At 42.4% G+C, this 19,913-nt stretch overlaps 1 protein-coding gene across 1 annotated transcript in view; it reads left to right on the top strand.

Moving 5' to 3' along the window:
• SLC9A2 (solute carrier family 9 member A2) overlaps positions 1-19,913 on the top strand; it is an 85,435-nt gene that overhangs the window by 13,550 nt on the left and 51,972 nt on the right. The gene's annotated exons all lie outside the window — the stretch shown is intronic.

The following is a 19,913-nucleotide window of genomic DNA, read 5'->3' as shown; positions in this document are numbered from 1 at the left end:
CCACCATGTAAATCACTGCTGACTAGAGTTGAATGCAAGCAACCACTTGATTGAAAAATGAAATCAGGTAGCAATTAGCGGCAATCGTGGGTTCCTTTCCTATACTTTGATCTGCTTATTTTAAGCAAGTGGTCAATTTGTTTGGAAGGCAGGCTCTTCAAGGACTGAAAACCAAACAGAAAATAAAACTCTGGCACAAGGTGGTTGGGTGGATGGGGTAGGTTCCCTGGATAGCCTCGTACAACTTCACGATGACAGTGGGCAAACAGCAAAACCCAAATTGCCATAACTCATTTACCAATGCATGGGCTGAAAGACAAATCCCAGGATTTAACCTCTAACCCGGGGCAATAAAAGAAAAATTGCTTTCAACTGTTGCCCTGCACGGAGAATTTTGAATCTAGGTTACAGTTTTATCACCACTCCCCAGCTCAGAGCTTCCTCCCTCCCTGCCCGCCCCCATCTGCCAGCAGGCTCTGCAAAGGGTCTGTTCTGAAACAGTCACCAGAACTTGACTACTCCCTGGATTCTGTAATTCCCCCTAAACAATGCCTATACACTGGAAAGTTTTTACCCTCTGAACGATCTCTTCCAAACCTAATCCTTTCTTGGTCAAACCCCTTCTGTCACTAAAATGGAAAATGAAGAAAAAAAAAAAAGGAGGTCTAGAGCCACAAGGAGATGAAACCCTGTAAAATTAAGGATGCTGAGGGCTGCAGGATTCGCTTCAGAGTCGTACAACCTAAACCTGCAGTCCGGATGGATGCAGAACAAGTTCTGCGACAGTTCTGAGCTGCAATTTACGTGAAACACAAGATGGAGACTTTTCTAAATAAGAATACTCAGCGTGGCCAGGGCCGGCGCTCAGCATTTTTCCAGCAAGGATCTTGTTTCCCACCTGGCTGTGTGAGAAACTCCCCCAGATCACTTTACTCCTCCAGATGAGATACGTGTTGGGAGGCGCTTCTTTCACGCCCAGGTGTCATATATGCAGAAATACTTTGACAGCTGTCCAGGGTCATTGTTATTTCCTGAGGCAGAATTGCTGCCTTGGTGAGCTTTGGGGGTGATTTTTGCCAGGCTGTCTGTCTGGATGCTGCGGGATGTGTATCCCACCTCGGCTGCACTGTGCTCACGGAACATTTTGCAAAATTGATACGATACAAACCTCACGTCGTTCCTCTGTTGGCTGCCCTAGAATCTGAGTGTGCTGATAGCAAGAACTGAACATCCTTGGAACCCATCCCCCTGTCCCCTTGCTCCTGTGGCTTCAGGAAGGAGAGTATGACCCGTTACCCGAGTAATCCAAGATGGTCTGTTTGGCAGGAAGTAGCCAAGGCAGTAAAGTACATAACTGGTTTTGGTTTTTTGAAAGCCAGCTAGTGGTAAACAACTGAATAGAAAATTCAAAACCATGAATAACTCTAAGGAAGACGTGAGAAATACGATCACAGAAGGGTACAGTGTTTGTTTACTTCTTTACTGTTTCTTCACTGGTGTCCCTCAGACTTCAAGCACAGTTTCTTATCTTGGAAAGGAAGAGATTGATTTGCTTTTTACAAGATCATTATGAAAAATAATTATCATACGTATACTTTACATTGATGCTGACTAGCCAGCCCGTCTCTTGCATGTCAATCTCTTGGAAAATCTCTGGACAAATAGTGACCTTGTGGACCACCGACATAGCCCTCTAGTGAATGGGGCCTGTGCTTGTCCTTCCACTGGAATAGATTTTAAAGAGATATCGGAGGGTTCTAGAAATTCCGTGAGGCACAAGGTGGGGGGCTGTATCAATGGGTTGTTTATCTTGCCATGTGTTCACTGGGCTTGCCACCCTGGTTCAGCCTCTTTAACAGCCAGGAGAACTTTGCTCGTGACTGGCCTGCCCCGGATTGATTGGGGCAGCAGAAGCCTGGGAGGCCCCTGGGCCTGTCTGCTGGGCCCCAGGACCCCGTGGACCGAGGGATCCAGTGCCAGGAGCATCTTCCCAGCCACCCTAGTCCTACTCAGAGCCTGGTTCCTCCCAAACACCTCCATGGGTGGGACCAAAGAACTCTGTCATTTGAAGGGAGAGCTTGTTATTTTTTCGATTTGTGACTTTTCTTGAAATCCAGAGAGATATAGTCTCCCCCCTCCATATGTATGTATATGTGTGTGTGTGTGTATATATATATATATATGTATATATATATATATATATATATATATATATACATATATATATATATAAAAAGCAGCATCTCCAGCTGCCTCTGCCTTTTGCCCCAGCAGATGTGTCCTTTTGTGACAGGAAACTCTCCGTCAGCTTTGGATACAGTATCTTATTACATGAAGCACCGTGAACCTGAAGGGCTTCATGGATGACTCTGTGTGTGTGTGTGTGAATGTCCTTGTCTGCGTGTGTTATGCACACCACCACACAGGCCCATGCACACACACAACTTTTAAGTCTGTCATGAGGCTGCCAGTTAAAAACTAAATATGAAATTTCTAGCTATGGATGTTTGCAGAGTCTACTCAGCAAAAATACTTTTCCTGCTCATTAGATACAGGCTAATTCTTTGCACCCAACTTCTTACACAGAGGAATATATAATACTGGGAATTGATCTCATCTGACTGATGGCCCAGGAATAGAAATGATGAGTCTGAGATTGAAGGATGGGTTTAGTGCAGGTGGTGATGAGACCAGGGCGTGAGTCGAATCCGTGCCCAGCCCTGGCTCCAGGATTGGATCAGGATCTGACCTGCCTCCGGTGGACAGGAAACTCCCAGGCCAGTGGCAGTGTACCCTCAGATGTTACGTCCGCCTGCAGAAGTGAACGTCACCACCTCCATGCTCTGGCCGGCACGTGTCAGAGAACTCAGCCCATTGGCAGAAACCAGCCCAGCAGGGACAGGGAGGCCCCTGGCCCCTCACTCACTTGCTTAAGAGATGGGAAGCCACATGTTTAATTCAGGGAATCTCAGTTCCTGAGCTGGGATCTCATTGCCACAGCTGAGACTTGAAGTCAGCAGTCTAAAAAGACTAGTGAGGAGAAATACAATGGAAGGTTCCCCAGTCTCCATTACAGTCTTAGTAGCATCTGAAGATTGGCTTTTTGACTTGAGGTCTAGACAGGTAGCAGACGGAGTGGGCCTAGTGGTGCGTGAGCAGGTCCCGTGAGATGCTTGTAGCGGGGCCAGGGTCGGGGAAGCAGGCAGGAGAGCTGGAGGACCAACCCTTGTCTTGGCTAAAGCTGGTTGCCCCCCTGCACACATCGGTATGGAGTGGGGGACAGAGGGCCCAATCTGCTGATTTTTTCAAGATAAACCAGACAAGAGAATTTGTATGTGCAAACTCTGTTTCCATATATTAGCTCAATATTTAAAAACACCAGATGAACACAACAAAACAGGCCTGCCGGCCATGACGGCCCATGGCCTGCCAGTTTGCAACCTCTGGTCCAGACTTTTTTTTTTTGCGGTACGCGGGCCTCTCACTGTTGCAGCCTCTCCCATTGCGGAGCACAGGCTCCGGACGCGCAGGCTCAGTGGCCATGGCTCACGGGCCCAGCCGCTCCGCGGCAGGTGGGATCTTCCCGGACCGGGGCACGAACCTGCGTCCCCTGCATCGGCAGGCGGACTCCCAACCACTGCGCCACCAGGGAAGCCCTCTGGTCTGGACATTTTCATGTTATTTGAAATTTTGCTTCTTGGATTTATACCTGGTTATACTGAAGGCAGCAGAGTCTGTTGTTTGGGACACTTACGCACTCCGGATCACTTGGAATTTGTTACATAGTCCACTTAATAATAATCAAAATAAGTGCCATTCTCAGAGTGGGATCATGTTACAAAAAGAGAAATAAGTAAATACAAATGGTGACATACTCTACCATTGATAAAAATGGGAAGGCTGTTATGGAATATCTAAGTGAGAGGCTTTCATGTTTTACACCTTGAATAAGGATCCCAGGTGTGGAAACAGTGCTGGGATGGCTGTTAGGAGGCCGGCGGGTCCTTCTCGCGTTGCCTCTGATGTTCAGTTGAATCACACAGCAGCTTCATCGTCTGTGAAAGGTAAATTCTGTGGGTAAATCAAATGTCACCCTAATAGTTATTCATACCCTAAGTGAAAGTGTCACTTACCCTTGAGAAAACTTCCCTGTTTTGTCAATTTAAATAAGAATATCTGTCACTTACATGTGGAATCTAAAATACGACACAAAGGAACATACCTGTGAAAACAGAAACAGACTCACAGACATAGAGGACAGACTTGTGGTTGCCGAGGGGGAGGGGGAGGGGGGTGGGAGAGGGATGGAGTGGGAGTTTGGGGTTAGCAGATGCAAACTATTATATATGGGATGGGTAAACAACAAGATTCCTATAGCACAGGGAACTATATTCAATATCCTGTGATAAACCGTAAAGGAAAAGAATATGAAAAAGAATGTGTATATGTATAACTGAATCACTTTGCTATACAGCAGTAATTAACACAACGTTGTAAATCAACTATACAGCAATAAAATTTAAAAAAAAAAGAATATCTGGTCTTAGAGTCTCAGTAGATTCTCAGGTCCCACGTAAGCACTTTCCTTTAAAATATTTCGATGAATAAAATAAGTGAATTTAACAGTTTTTAAATATAATTAAAACAATATTGTAACTCTTCTTGTGCCCTTGTTCACTGACCATTATTTTGAATAAACCCATGGAAATATTGATATAATAAACATATGTGTGGCAGTAGATTGTTATATCATGTTAATATGTTATAATTTCCTCACCCATTTCCCTTTTTCTGATGTCTTACTGTGATCATTTTTGTAAAAATTACTTTTTTTACCCTTTGAATTGCAGAAAAATTCTTTTTTGCTTCTTAATTTTGAACAGCTCAGACTTTGCACATTTTATATCACTGCTCCTAGAGTTGCCTTTCAAAGGCCCAGTTCAGAGGCTGGGGATCAGCTGACCAGTTAATATTTGGGGTGATATGCATGGCGACAGTGCCTATCAGCAGACATCAATTTTAGCAACATCATCTCTTCATGCTTATTCGTTTAGCAGTGCTTATGCAGTTCTGTCAATATTTCATTTTACTTTGCCATAATTATTTAATAAAAATGAGTAGGAAAGTGAAAAATGAAAGTGAAGATTTTTTTCCATGGCAGTAAGATATATATAACATAAAACTGACCATTTTAAGTGTATAATTCAGCAATATTAAGTACATTCACAGTGTTTTGCAACCATCACCACTATCAATTTCCAGAACTTTTGCATCTGCTCAAGCAGCAACTCTGCCCATTAAACAGTAAGTCCCCACACCCCTCCTGCCAATCCCAGGTAACTCTACTCTACTTTCTATCTCCGTGAATTTGACTGCTTTAGGTATGTGATAGAAGTAGAATCATGCAATATTTGTTCTTTTGTGTTTGGTTAAAGTGAATATTTTACTTTTATAATGTAGTTCTTACCACCTTATCAAAATTGAGACAAAGGTGCAAATTGCGAGCAGTGATAAAAGCATAAACCTTTAATGCAATCAGATATAAACCAGTTGGCTATGCATTCCATTGGGAAACAAAAGAACAAACTTAGAGATTAAAGAAGACAGCTAGAAGAGTTGGAAGTAGGAAAGCAAGGGACTATGATAAAAGGTGAGGCACACAGTGTTTAGCTTCCAGGAATCGGAACCTCCACAGAGAACACATGTAGCTCATACCTTTTCCCTGTGCGTCTCTCCGTAGATGTGGAGTAAAATCCCTGGAAAAGAGCCAGATCAAAGGCAGGGTCAAGTGCTCTAGTGCAAGAAACCTCTTCTCAAGACTTTGGCACAGTGTTACTGAGGGCAGAGAGCCCCGTGGGTCAACACTGTCCTCTCAAAACACTTTGTCAATGTCTTGATTGAAAAGTGTACCTGTTTCTTCATATCCTTGACCATGTCGGGTGTTACTACTTCCCACTAGTTCGGGGGTAAATCCAGGCTGTGGACGACAAGGCCAGGACTGGTCATTCTCACCCTCTCTCTTGGATTTCTGGCAGCACCTCCTATGGACCACAGTCATGTCCACTCCAGAGAGTTTTGCATGTGCTGTTCCCGCTGCTGTGGGAGACCCTTCCACCCCTCTTGGCTTGGACAATTCCTATTCCTCTTCATTTCTCAGGTGAAACTTTGTTTCCTTAAGGAGCCCCTCCCCCATGGGGCAGACAAGATAAGGGGCCCCAGGGACTTTCCCAAAGTGACCTCATTAACGTAACAAAAGACACTTAGGAAATACCAAGGGTTTTAGGAGCTCTGTGCCAGGAACTGAGGGTCAAAGACCAAAAACATATTTCTTATTTTAAAATACAGTGTTTGCGGGGCTTCCCTGGTGGCGCAGTGGTTGAGAGTCCACCTGCTGATGCAGGGGACATGGGTTCGTGCCCCGGTCCGGGAAGATCCCACATGCCGCGGAGCGGCTGGGCCCGTGAGCCACGGCCGTTGAGCCTGCGCGTCCGGAGCCTGTGCTCCGCAATGGGAGAGGCCGCAACAGTGAGAGGCCCGCGTACCATAAATAAATAAATAAATAAAATACAGTATTTGCAATACTCATAAAGGATATTGGTCTCTGGCTTTCCTTTTTGTGCTGTCTTTGGTTTTGATAACAGGGTAATACTAGCTTCATAAGATGAATTGGGAAATCTTTCCTCCTCTGTTTTTTGGAAGAGATCGTGTAGAATTGGTGTTGTTTTGTAGAATTCACTAGTGAAACCATCTGAGCCAGGAGATTTTTTTTCTTTTGATAAGTTTTAAGTTACAAATTCAATTTATTTTACAGGGCTGTTCAACTGATCTCCTTCATTTTGGGTGAGTTGTGGTTGTTTGTGTTTTTTCGGGAATTGGTCCATTTCATCTAAGGTGTCATATGTGTGTGTAGAGTTGTCCATAGTATTCCTTTCCCATCCTTTTGATGTCCGCCTGCTCTGTAGCAGTACCCTTTTAAATTCCCAATGTTGACAATTTTTGTCTTCTCTTATCTTGGTAGTCTTTCTGGAGGTTTGTCGATTTTATCACCCTTTGAGAAGATCCAGCTTTTTATGCCACTGATTTCTTTTTTTTCTATTTTTCTGTTTTCGATTTCACTGATATCTGCTCTTGTCTTTAGTTTCCTTCTTTCGGATTCTTTTGGGTTTGTTTTTCTAGGTTCCTGAAGTGGAAGATTAGATTATTGATGTGAGACTTTTCCTCTTGTCTAATGAATGCATTAGTGCTATCCATTTCTCTCTCAGTGCTATTTTAGCTGTGTCCCACCTTTTGCTATGTTGCATTTTCATTTTCATTCGGTTCAATTTTTTGATTTCCCTTGAGACTTCCTCTTTGACCCATGGATTTTTTTGAATAGTATTGAGATGTAATTTACACAGCATGTATTTCACCCATTTAAAATGTACAACCCAATGGTCTTCAGTATATTCACAGACGTGCAACCATCACTACAATCAAATTTAGAATATTTTCACCACTGCCAAAAGAAATTCCATATATTTTAGCTATGCCTGGGCCATTTCCCCATCCTGCCCCAGCCCTAGGAAGTCCCTAATCTACCTTGTCTCTGTAGATTTGCCTATTCTGAACATTTCCTATAAATGGAATCATACAGTATGTGGTTTTTTTGTGACTCTGTCTTTCACTTAGCACATTTTCAGGGTTCATCCTTGAGGTAGCATGTGACAGTATGCCATCCTTTTTATGGCCAAATCAGCCTCCATTGTACGGTTTTACCACATTTTGCTTATCCATTTGTCAGTTGATGGGCATTTGTGTTGTTTTCGCCTTTTGGCCATTATGAATAATGCTGCTATGGATGTCTGTGTACAGGTTTTTATGCGGCCAGGTTTTCATTTCTTCGGGATATATACCTAATAGTGAATTTCCTAGGTCAAATGATAAGTCTTTAACTTTTTGAGGAGCTGCCAGACTGTTTTCCAAAATGGCTGCACGATTCATATTCTCACCAGCACATGAGGGTTCTGATTTCTCCACATCCACAAAAACATTCGTTATTATCTGTCTTTTTGATTACAGCCATCCTAGTGGGTGTGAAGACCCATAGATTATCTAGAAGTTGAGAGATTTTCCTGTTTTCTGTATGTTAACTGATTTCCAGTTTGACTCCGTTGAGATCAGAGAATGTACTCTGTATGATTTCAGTTCTTTTAACTTTGTTGAGATTTGTTTTTATGGCCGAGGAAATGTTCTATCTTGGTATATAATCTGTGGATTCTTGGAAAGAATGTGTATTCTGCTGTCGTTGGTTGGAGTCTTCTATAGAATTAGATCCTGTTCGTTGATGATCTACTTATTTATTTTACCAATTATTGAGAGAGGAGGTGTTGAAGTTTTTAACTGTAATTATGTATTTGCCTATTTCTCCTTTCAATTCTATCAGTTTTTTTTTTCATATATTTTATAGTTCTGTTATTTGGTGCATACACATTTGGGCTTGCCATATCTTCTTGGTGGATTGGCCCTTTTATAATTATTTAAGGTCCCTCCCTGTCTCTGGTAATTTTCTTTGCTCTGAAGCTTACTTTATTGGATATTAATATAGCCAATCACACTTTCTTTTGATTAATATTTTAATGATGTAACTTTTTCCATTCTTTAATTTTCAACCTGCCTATATCATTGTATAGAGGTGACATTTTTTTAGACAACATATAGTTGGGTCATGCTTTTTAATCCATTCTACTAACAGCTGTCTTTTAATTGATGCATTTAGACACTTTACATTTTTTGTAACTATTGGTGTGTTTGCGGTGTTCGGGTTTAAATCTGCCACTTTTTCTTTTATTTTCTGTTTTCTCCCTGTTTTTCATTTCTCTGTTTTCTTTGCCTGTGGGTTACTTGAACACTTTTCAGAGCTCCATTTTCATTTATCAGTAGTGTTTTTGAGGGTATCTCTTTGTATAGCATTTTTTAGTGTTTCCTCCAAGTATTACATCATCAGTATGTGTATATGTACGTGTGTGTGGATATATATATATATTTACCCTCATGTGCTAGTTACATATATATACATATGTAACTAATGGCAGTTTACTCATGTGGTCATTTACCAGTGTGAGTGAAGTAAAGAAACCTTTCCTCCCTTTATGTTTTTTTACCTTCTCCCACTTACAGTCGTCTTAAAAACATTTTCTCTATGTACATTGAGAACCACATCAAACAGCATTGTAATTTTGGCTTCAGTGGCCAAGCTTAATTTAGAAAATTCAAGGGAAGAAAGAAAATGTATTGAATTTCTTGTATTTTTACTTTTTTTCTTAATTCCTCATGTTCCAAGATTCCATTGCTTTCCATACTGAGAATTTCCTTTAGCCATTATTTTGGGGCAGGTCTGCTGGCAACAAATTTTCTTTCAAATGAGAATGTTTTGATTTCTTCTTCATTACTGAAGGCTGTTTTCGCTGGGTATAGAATTCTGGCTTGGCAGTTTTTTTTTTTCCTGCACGTGAACAATGTTGTACCACTTCCTTATAGCCCCCATGATTTTCGAAGAGAAATCTGCTCAAATTCTATTTTCTCGTCTATAGATAAGGTGTCCTTTCTCTATCCGCTATCAAGATTTTTTTCTTTTTCTGTATTTTCAAAAGTTTGAGTATAGCTTGTCTTGATGTGGATTTCTTTGGGTTTATCCTTTTTGGGGCTCATTTATATTCTTCATCCTGTAGGTTTATATTTTTTGCAAAATTTTGGAAGTTTTTAGCCATTATTTCTTGAGTGCTTTTCCAGCCCCACCCTCTTTCTTTTCTCTTTCTGGGACTCTGATGATATGAATGTTAGATCTTTCACTATAATTTTACAGGTCCTTCACATTCTAAGCCTGTTGTTTCTCTGTCATTCAGATTGGTTAATTTCTACCATTCTGTCTTCTAGTTTAGTAATTCTTTCCTGTTTACTAATTCATACTTCCAGTTTACTAATATTCTGCTGTTGAGCCAATACAATTGAATTTTTTTAAAAATAAATTTATTTATTTATTTTTGGCTGTGTTGGATCTTCATTGCTGTGCACAGGCTTTCTCTAGTTGCAGTGAGCAGGGGCTACTCTTCATTGTGGTGCATGGGCTTCTCATTGTGGTGGCTTCTCTTGTCACAGAGCACGGGCTCTAGGTGCACGGGCTTCAGTAGTTGTGGTGTGCGGGCTCAGTAGTTGTGACTTGCAGGCTCTAGAGAACCAGCTCAGTAGCCGTGGTGCACGGGCTTAGTTGCTCCACGGCACATGGGATCTTTCTGGACCAGGGCTCGAACCCGTGTCCCCTGCGTTGGCCGGTGGATTCTTAACCACCGCGCCACCAGGGAAGTCCTACAATTGAATTTTTAATTTCAGTTGTTGTATTCTTCAGTCCTAAAACTTCCATAGGGTTTTTCTTTGTAGCTTCTGTTTCTTTACTCAGGTTTTAAATTTCTTTGCTCAGGCTTCCTATTTTTTTATTTGTTTCAAGTATGCTGGTAATTGCTCATGAAACATTTTTATCATGGCAGTGTTAAAATTTCTGTTAGATAAATCTAACATCTCTGTCATCATGATGGTGATATCTATTGTGTTTTTATCATTCAGTTTGACATCTTCTTGGTTCCTGGTATGATGAGTGGTTTTCTACTGGAACATGGACATTTGGGATATTATGTTATGAGACCATGGGTCTTATTTATACCTTCTGTTTTAGGTGACTTCTTATCATACCACTCTCGGGGGGTGGTGGGGAGGAGCTGCCATATCATTACTTACAGTGGGGTAGATTTTCAAGTTCTCCACTTTGTCTCCGTTGCCCACCGAGGGTCTGCTCATTACTGCTATATGGCGATGGCCGTCCCTGGTCCTTACTGGGTCTGCACTGACACCTTGGCTGAGATGGGGAAGGAGTGCCTCCTTGCTGCTCTCCTGGTGGCCTCCACTGACAGCCAGGGGCGTGGTGTCCTCATTACCATCCGGTGGAAGTGGATGTCTTGACTCGCCACCAGGCCTCCTCTGGTCCACCTCAGTGAGGAGGACGTGGGGTACCTCGTCATTGCAAATTCCAGGTCCCCCATGTAGTGTTCACAGGCACTATGGGGGAGGGGGTGCTCATTTCTACCCGGTGGTGGAGAAAGTCCCACCGCCCTACTTTTTCCTTTCTGACACACCCTAATAGGGAGGCTGGGGTGTTCCTTACAGTCTAGTAAGGGCGGGATCTAGAATCTCTGCTCGGTCTTTGCTCTGTGGGTTTGGCTGGAATAGAGCAGTTATTATCTAGAAGTATTACATGTTGTGAGGCTGCCTCTTTCCTGGTCCGTTGTCTGGATGGAGTGGGCTTTGTTGGGGCTCTTGCTCTCAGCACCCATGGGCATTTCCAGGTCGCTGGCTTCTTCAGCTCCAAGTCTGGGATACTGGAGGCAAAAAGGAAGCACAGGGAACTCCCTGCTGTATTGTTCTTCAGATCTCGAGGTCCCTAGCCGTCCTCCTTCGTCTCTCCATCTTTCAGAGTCTCCTTGTGCCTGTTTTGTACATGATACCTAGGCTTTTTAAGTGTCCTAAGTGGGAGGACTAGAGAAGAATACATACTCCATCTTCCCAGAAGCAACAGTTGGATTTTTGTTTTTTTAATCTTCATTTTCTTACTTTTTTTTTGCAGACTTTACAAAGGTGAATTCAGGCATACCTGGCCTTTATCTTAAAATTCTTTACTTTTTGGCCTCTGGTTATAATATGTCACTTCTTTGTAAGTGAGATGATTGCAGCATAGGATTTTTCTTGTTTTCATAGATTTTTAAAATTTTAAAGTCTTTGATCTATATGGAATTTTCTACAGTTGTAGAAGCAAAAAAGAAACGTGTGTGTATTTATGTGTGTGTGTGATTTCTCTTTATTTATGACCTCTGATACCTCTGATTAAATTATGCTTTCTTTCCCCATTGTTGTACCACTGTTTGACATTATTTGGACTTGCTGTTTCACCCCGTTGTCCATTATGGGCTTAATAAGAACACAGGGCAGTATTTTTGACAGTGGTGTGTTATTCAATTAAAATAACATTGAGTATTGTTTTTTATTGTTTTTAATGAAAGTAGTATATGTATGGTATTAAAAAAATTTTTAAGTTATCCTAAAGAGCTTATAACAAATAACAGTTCCCCCACTTAAGCCTAGACCTGCTTTACAGAGGTAAGTTCTTTTAATTTCCTGACGAGTTTTTTGTTGCTGTATCAGTTTTAGCCAATATCTCTCAGTTCCCATTTTCAAAAATGAGTATATTAAGAACTTTATCTCTTCCATCCAGTTTTGACCAAATATACCTTTATTTTTATATGTTCAAGGTTGGTAAGATTTACATTCTGGCCTGTAACCATAGTTAACGTCTTTCATCTCTAAGCTGATACTGAAAGTTGAAAACTAATAAAGAGCATTTACAACATTTTTTTTAAAAAAAGAAGTAGCAGCTCATCGCTCATCTATGATGTTCTATAGAAATCGTCTGCCATTTCTTCTAGCTAGATCTTGCTGTCAACTTGTTAAGCTCCCTTGGGTGTTTTCCAAGGAGATTCTGGTTGGCATTTACAATCTCAATTTTTCCCCCCTGAAATCTCCTCTCTCCCTGTTCTCATCTCAGTAAATAACCCCACTCTGTACCCAGATGTTTGAGCCGAAAGCCTTGGATTCACCTTTGATGCATCTGTCTCACTGAAAGAAAACACACTCCCTGTTTTTCCTCTCTTCACTCACAGAAGGCTTCTGGCCACCAAAATGTGTGTGGGTTTTCCACACCACGTAGTTCTCCATCCTCTGTGGACTGTAGCTGGGTGTCCTGCAGTTCAGTTCAGTTCTGATATTATCACCCTGGACTTGGCATCAGATCCCACTCACCCAGGGCTCAGTCTCACAACACCGCCCCCATTGCTGCTGCCATCTGTGAGTCCCAGGTGGTCACCTTTGCTTCTTACTGGCTGACTATAAACTGGGGTTCTCACGATGCCTTCCATGGGTTCAATAATTTGCTAGCACAGCTCACAGAACTCAGGGAAACAGTTATGTTGACTGGGTTATTGTATAAGAAAGGATACGGATGAACAGCTAGATAGAGAGATACATGGAGTAAGGTCTGGAAGGGTGTTGAGTTCAGGAGCTTCTGTCCCTGTGCAGTTGGCATGTACCACCTTCCCAGTGGGTAGATTTGTTCATCAACCCAGGAGCTCTCTGAACCCCATAGTTGAGGGGCTTTTATTGAGGCTCCATCACATGGGCCAGATCAGTTAGTAAGGCCACTGCCAGTGGTGGGGGAGGGGTGGAGCTGAACATTCCAAGCTTCTACTCATAGTTGGTCTTTCTGGTAACGTATCCAGGAGCCTACTAAGATTAGAGCAAAAGATGCTCCTATCACCCAGAAAATTCCAAGGAAGTTAAGAACTCTGTGTTGAGACTTGAAGGCAAAGACCAAATAGTAGAACAAAAGAGACTCTTAGCACCTTTATCACTTAGGGAGTTAGCAAGGTTTTAGGAGCTCTGTCCAGGAGCTGGGGATGAAGAACAAAATAGCTTTTTTATTATTATTATTATATCACAGTATCACACTCACATCCCTCATCCAAGCCAGCAACACATTCTGTTGGAGCAACTCTCAAAATATATCCAGCATCCAACCTCTCCTCACTCTCCCCACCACGTTCACGAAAGCCACCATCATCTCTTTCCCATGTTGCTGGAAGATTCTTGACTAGTCTTCCTGCTTCTCTTCTTCCACAGCAGCCAGAATGACCCTGTAAAACCGTGAATCTGATCATGACACTCCTCTGTTCAGAAACCTTCGGTGGCTCCCTGTTGGTCTCAGAGAATGTCCAGAGGCTTTCCCGTGGTGACAGGCTTGGCACGCTCTAGCATTTTGCTGCCTCTCTTTCATCATTTCCTACCATGTTCTCCTTACTTCCCGTGCTCCAGCCACAGTAGCCCCCTTGCTCAGGGTGCTCCCAACTCAGGGCCCTTGTTCCTCTCTGTTTTAGAAAGTTCTTCCACCATGTCCCACACCCTCACTTCATGTAGGGTTTTGTTCAGATGTCACCCATCAAAGAGGCTTTCCCTGCCCACACTGATGTCAGCTTCTACCCCGTCCTGTCCTCCTGGATACTCTCACCCTTCTCTGCCTTTCTTTGTAGTGTTCATCAGCACCTGTCAACTGTGTATTTATTGTTTGATTTATATATTTTATTGCCCATCACTGAAGCCTTCCAGTGAAAAAAACTTCCTTTTATTCATCACTACATCCCTAGTGCTTTGATATGGTACCCAGCGCATAGTGGGGTCTCCATAAATGTCTATTGTATGAAAAAAAAGATTGAATGAGATGGATACTTTTTATTTCTTGCTTTTTCCCTGTCATATATAATGCTGCAATGTAGTGTTTTCTTTTGTTATATGTAACTGGTTTTTTCTTTTTTTCATTGCTAGATAGTAGGATTCTGTCATTAACCCCTCCTTGTGCTGAGTGGCTCTCCTTACAGACTGGATTTTATGAGATCATGTATAGATCCCTTTGGAGTTTGGGCTGTTCTTACACTTTTTCATCACATGTTTGCATCAACTTTTTATTTATTTCTACCGATGGTTAATCACATACATCTGGTTTAAAACTCTAACTGGACGGCCTTGACCCTCTCATTTCCAAAGTCTGGTCTCTGGTTTCTTGGGAAGAGCTTGTCTGCTCCATGTGTGGAAGACAAGGATGGTTTGAGACACCCTCACTGGCTCCCCCTCCCCTTGCCCACAGAACAAAGGCGGGTTTTGAAGGATCAGCTCTCCAGGCCTTCTACAGTGTGGCTGCTGCCTGTTTGATGGCCCCTCTCCGTTGACTTGCCCTATACACTTCATGTTCAGGCCAGCCCTGCCACCCTGTGCTCAGGATGCCCAGCCTTTCCTGCTGTCTTCCTTGTGCTTCATCCACTCCGAATGGAAATATCCACATCCAGCTATCTCAATGCCACCTGCTCCAGTTCCTTCTTGAATTTCCTCATCTGAATTAATTTCCCTCCTCTCCTTACTTCCCTGGTACTTATTATACGTCTTCTTTTATAGCATGTATCACTTTCTATCTTGTACTATAATTACTTACAGTCTTATCTTATGTGCCAATATAAGCTCACTGAAGACATGGCCCATTTGTGATCCATCTCTGGGCCCCTCAGAGTCTTATACAGGGAAGGTACTCAACAAATACCCTCTTAAGGGTTTAACTCTGCTTGTTCCTTCTCAGGTTCTTCATGGAAAGACTAAACACATACTGGTTTTCTCTTTTTTGTAAGTGGTCAAGTCATTTGGAAAAATTAAATACCATCTAAGTTCTGCTTTGGGATAATCCCAACAAAATTTTAATGTTTCCTTTATAATTTCATATTTTTCAATTAATCTATTATTATAAGTCCTTTGCAGATCTAATAAGTGGAGCATTTTTAAGACCTCTATCTTCACAGTTGTGCTACTTTTTGATGGAGAGAAATTAGATGTATGTTTCAATCCCAGCATGTGACTAAGTGTTGTAGAAATCCATATTCACAGGCTAATGTTACTGACATAGAGCGGTTAATTCTGCTCTATTTACTGACTTCTATTCTTTTTATGTATTTATTTGCTTAGCTTTTTATTAGTTGCTTGTATTATTTATTTACTCAATTTGATTCTACTTATTTTTAGAGTTAAATTGTCTTACTTGGTCTTTGTCGACTAGAGTTATCATGCAGTGATAGCAGTTTGTTTTTATGTATCTGATCAGAGTGGTATTTCTTACTATTTTCTCTCTGCTTCTGTCTATTGCATGTTGCAGTTCTATTTTTTTTTTTTTTTTTCAGTACGTGGGCCTCTCACTGTTGTGGCCTCTGTATATTTGATTGCTATGTGAATTGGGATACATAAAGTCAGCATTTTTAGACTTGAACAAACTTGTTTATTTCTCTTAAAAACAAGTTTGATGTATTCCATAAGTATTTACCTTTTGTTCTCCAACCAAATAGGCATAATTTTCTGAATATTCTTTATTTTAAATCCACAGTTTCCCAGAGTTGCTTCAAGAAGCACCAGCCGGGGAAGCTAGTTCTGGGTCTCGCAGCCACAATGGCTGCCCTCACTGACCTTGTTCCCAAGGGTACTTGTCCCCTACTTAACACGGGCTTGGCAAATATTTGTGGATCTAATAAATATTATTTTTTTAGGCTCTCTTAAAACATGGAGCATGAGTTAGAATATGTGTGTCTGTATTCACCTCCAGTGAGAAGTTTCTCAACTGAAGGTGTTTCTCTCTTCTTACCTCTGCAGGTTTCCACTTTCCTTTGCTGTTGTGCTGCTGGTTAATTAGAACTGTATTTTTTGGGAAACATTTTGTATTTTTTGTTGTTGGTGGTGGTGGAGGGGTGGTTTTCTCTGATTCAGATTTTTACATTGTTGCTCTTTTATGGATCCTACTGTCTGGAAGCTTCCTGTGTTATTGTTCACTTTGCTTTCTTTCCAGAATTTAACAAATGGATTATTTTATGTGTAATGAGAAAATATAGTGAATTAATTGCATTGCACTCAGTTATACCTAGATCTTTAGTTTTTAAGTTCAGTTCATTCCAACACTTATATGCAAAGAGAAATGAAGATAGAGTCGCTCGACTATGTATTTGGTATGAGATCCTAATTCTGTTCCCTTTCCCACTAAGTGAATTTCTGTTGCAATTAAAATAAAATAAATTTTAAAGCATCCATCCTCACAGACTTTTATGTTCCAGAAATAAAAAGTGAATGACACAAGTACAATGCCCCAGACATTCTAAATTGAAGTTAGCAGGAAATACAATGTACAAACTGAACCAGGGTAAGTAAACCACAGCCCAGGGGCCAGAGAGGGCCCCCAGCATGGTTCTGTATGGTCTGTGGGTCAAGAATGGCTTTGACATTTTTAAATGGTTAAACAAAATCAAAACAAGAATGATATTTGGTGACATATAAAATTGTACTCTAGTTTCAATGCCCATAAATAAACTTTGATCGGAATACACCCACACTGATGCATTTAGATATTAACTCTGGCTACTTTTGTACTATAATAGGAAAGTATGGCCTGCAAGCTGAAAGCATTTACTATCAGGCCCTTTACAGAAAGAAGTTAACTGACCCCTGGACCAAATAGTAGATTGTACCTTCAGTAGCTCATGTTCAGCCTTGTAAAAATCATCAAAAAGTTTTCTCCCGATAACTGATGTATTTGTCAATACTATTAGGTGGGATAATGACCCTGGTCTATTCAAGTTCATTTTCTCTTCAAGAAATACTTGGTTGTGGCCAGGGGAGCCATAAATATATGCACATGTGTAAATGCTGATTTATTTGTTTTATTCTGTGAACAGTGAAATTTAAGAAGCCTTTATTTTGTTTTGTTTTGCCTAACTGCTTTGCTAGGAGGTTTGACTCCTGTGGTTGGTGAAAGAATAGACACTTCCGCATGGAACCGTTTTTGCCAGGAGGGAGGGTTATAAAATTCAGCATCTCTGATTATGTTCCCCAAAAAGCACCGGACTCAGATCTCTTGTGACTACGCTTCATCTAATCCCTTCTTGCCTGTGGAACAACTGGGCAGATTCAGTAACTGCTGTCCTATTTCAAGCAAGGGTCACGCAGACCGGTGCTGAATGGCCTAAGCATTCAGAAAAGAAAGGCGAACAGCCTTTTCTAAATATAAACACCTGCTTTCTTAAACAAGTGCGCTTGGCCTGTTGCCGTTCTTCTCTGATTTTGGCGACCACGGGATTTTCCCCTGCTCCCTTCCCTTCCTCCAGGCCTCCTTTAGCCCTCCATCCCGGTGGCCCTTCTGTCTGACTGCATCCTGGTTTCCCGCTCACCTGGGATCCTGGTCAGGATCAGTCACGTGGCAAGCACGGCGGCCATTGGTCCCTCCCTGTGATGCATTTAAGCAGGCAGGGTTTCTTCCTTTCTCCCACCTACCTGGTCTCCCATGCTCCGTTCTTAGGAGTAAGGATCTCCTTTCAACACAGTGAAGGACGGCACCCCCGTGTGAGGGCACAGGGTACCAAGTCTGGGTGGCAGAACAGGAAAGAAAAAGGCAGAAGAGGAAGCAGGAGCCCGCCAAAGCAGGCTTTGTCCAGTTTCCAGTTGGTCTGCAGAGATCCTGTTCCTTGCTTCTGGGCATTTCTTGAGAACCGTTTTCTCTTGCTTTTTCAAGTAGAAGAGAGACAGAAAACAAAATGTCCGGGCATACGTGACATTGCAGGCCAGTGGTTAGTTACTGTTACCACTCTTTATGGGAAAGGTGTGTGTGTCCCCATTTCACAGCTGAGCACACCTGGCCTGGGCCTGGTGGGAACGCCTCCAAGGCCACACGCAGGGAGTCGGAGAGCTGGATTCCAAGCCAGGGGGCAGCTGTTATGGCCCAGGGCACACAGGGCACCCTCAGATTGGCCCTTTGTGCTCTCCATTCCACCAAGGAGCAGATTGCACTGGACCCCAGGGGGCCAGGGAGGCTGTACCAGGACATCCTTATCTTACAGGGTAAGTTGGTATAGAAGCAGGAGTCAGCGTGTGGAGGGGTTGCAAAGATGTGGTTTTCAGTGGACATATTTTTTTTTTGCGGTACGCGGGCCTCTCACTGTTGTGGCCTCTCTCGTTGCGAAGCACAGGCTCCGGACGCACAGGCTCAGTGGCCATGGCTCACGGGCCCAGCCGCTCCGCGGCATGTGGGATCTTCCCGGACCGGAGCACAAACCCGTGTCCCCTGCATCGGCAGGCGGACTCTCAACCACTGCGCCACCAGGGAAGCCCTGTGGACGTATTTTTTTAACTTCTTTGTTTAACACAGAGAGGTCAACAGGCCAGAGGGTCAGGGGTCCGGTGTGGCTGCATCAGCTGAATGCATTTATTCCCCAATGACGATTGGAGTCTGCTGTAACATGAGTAAGAAAATAATCCAAGCTGGAGGGATGAGTTGAATACCCAATATAAAGATGTTCCCTTTATTACTTAGAAATTAATTCTTAAAGAAATTTAAAATTTCTTCAAATTATGGTTACATTTTGGGGGGGGCCACACATATTTCATGCTATGACTTCAGTATGGTTTGTAGGCTTCTAAGGGTTTACTTTTTAAACCTGCTGATTGTAAGTTTCTAAGGACTTACTCTGTCATTTTAATACCGTCTTCCTATAATTCAGATAATTTCCATTTGCTGCTTTAATTCTAAAAGGTATGAAATGCCTTCAGGATGGCCCGCTGTTGCCTTGCCAATAAGGGCTGGCCTCACGTAAGCCCTGCCAAGTGACCTCCGTGTGTGAAGTTGCTTCCTGTGTTGCCCACATGCTGGTACCACCCGCATTTCCCTCCCGTTTCCCTGCTACGGGCCGCCCCCTAACATGGTGTCTGCATTAAAGCGACACTGGGCTCCACCATGAATTAGGAAAAGGTGTTTTCTTCCATTCCTTCACTTCTTAGGAGACTCTTCCTGCCTTCTCTATGTGATTAATGCAAGATGCTGCCTCATCCATGCCATTCTCAGCAGATTTCCTCTTCTCTGTTCCCTTAGTGATTGACTGGGGCTTTACCATATGATGCCTTATACTAGAGTAAGTCGTAAACACATCTGTTCCTGCCTTGATTAGAAACTCTATGACATTGGAGATCATGGCGTGTTTATATGCCTCACTTTTCGGTAGTCATCTGATGGACCTTTGGTGTTGATTTGGTTGTCTCCGAAGGAGCAGACATCTGAAAATTAAACGTATTCAGCATTCCAAATGAAGGAATCTGAAATTAGAAATATTGATATTCAGGAAGTTACAAACTCTTCTCAATACCAGAGGAGACAGCGGTGATCCAAAACCTGGCCTGTGATCTGGCCACCTTGGCACGACCCCGTATCTTTTTGA

The sequence above is a fragment of the Monodon monoceros genome, unplaced genomic scaffold (assembly GCF_005190385.1).
Source record: "Monodon monoceros isolate NGI ecotype Baffin Bay Population unplaced genomic scaffold, NGI_Narwhal_1 Super_Scaffold_19, whole genome shotgun sequence".
NCBI lineage: Eukaryota > Metazoa > Chordata > Mammalia > Artiodactyla > Monodontidae > Monodon > Monodon monoceros.
Note: the sequence above shows the minus strand (reverse complement) of the source record. Positions and strands in the feature narration are given on the sequence as shown.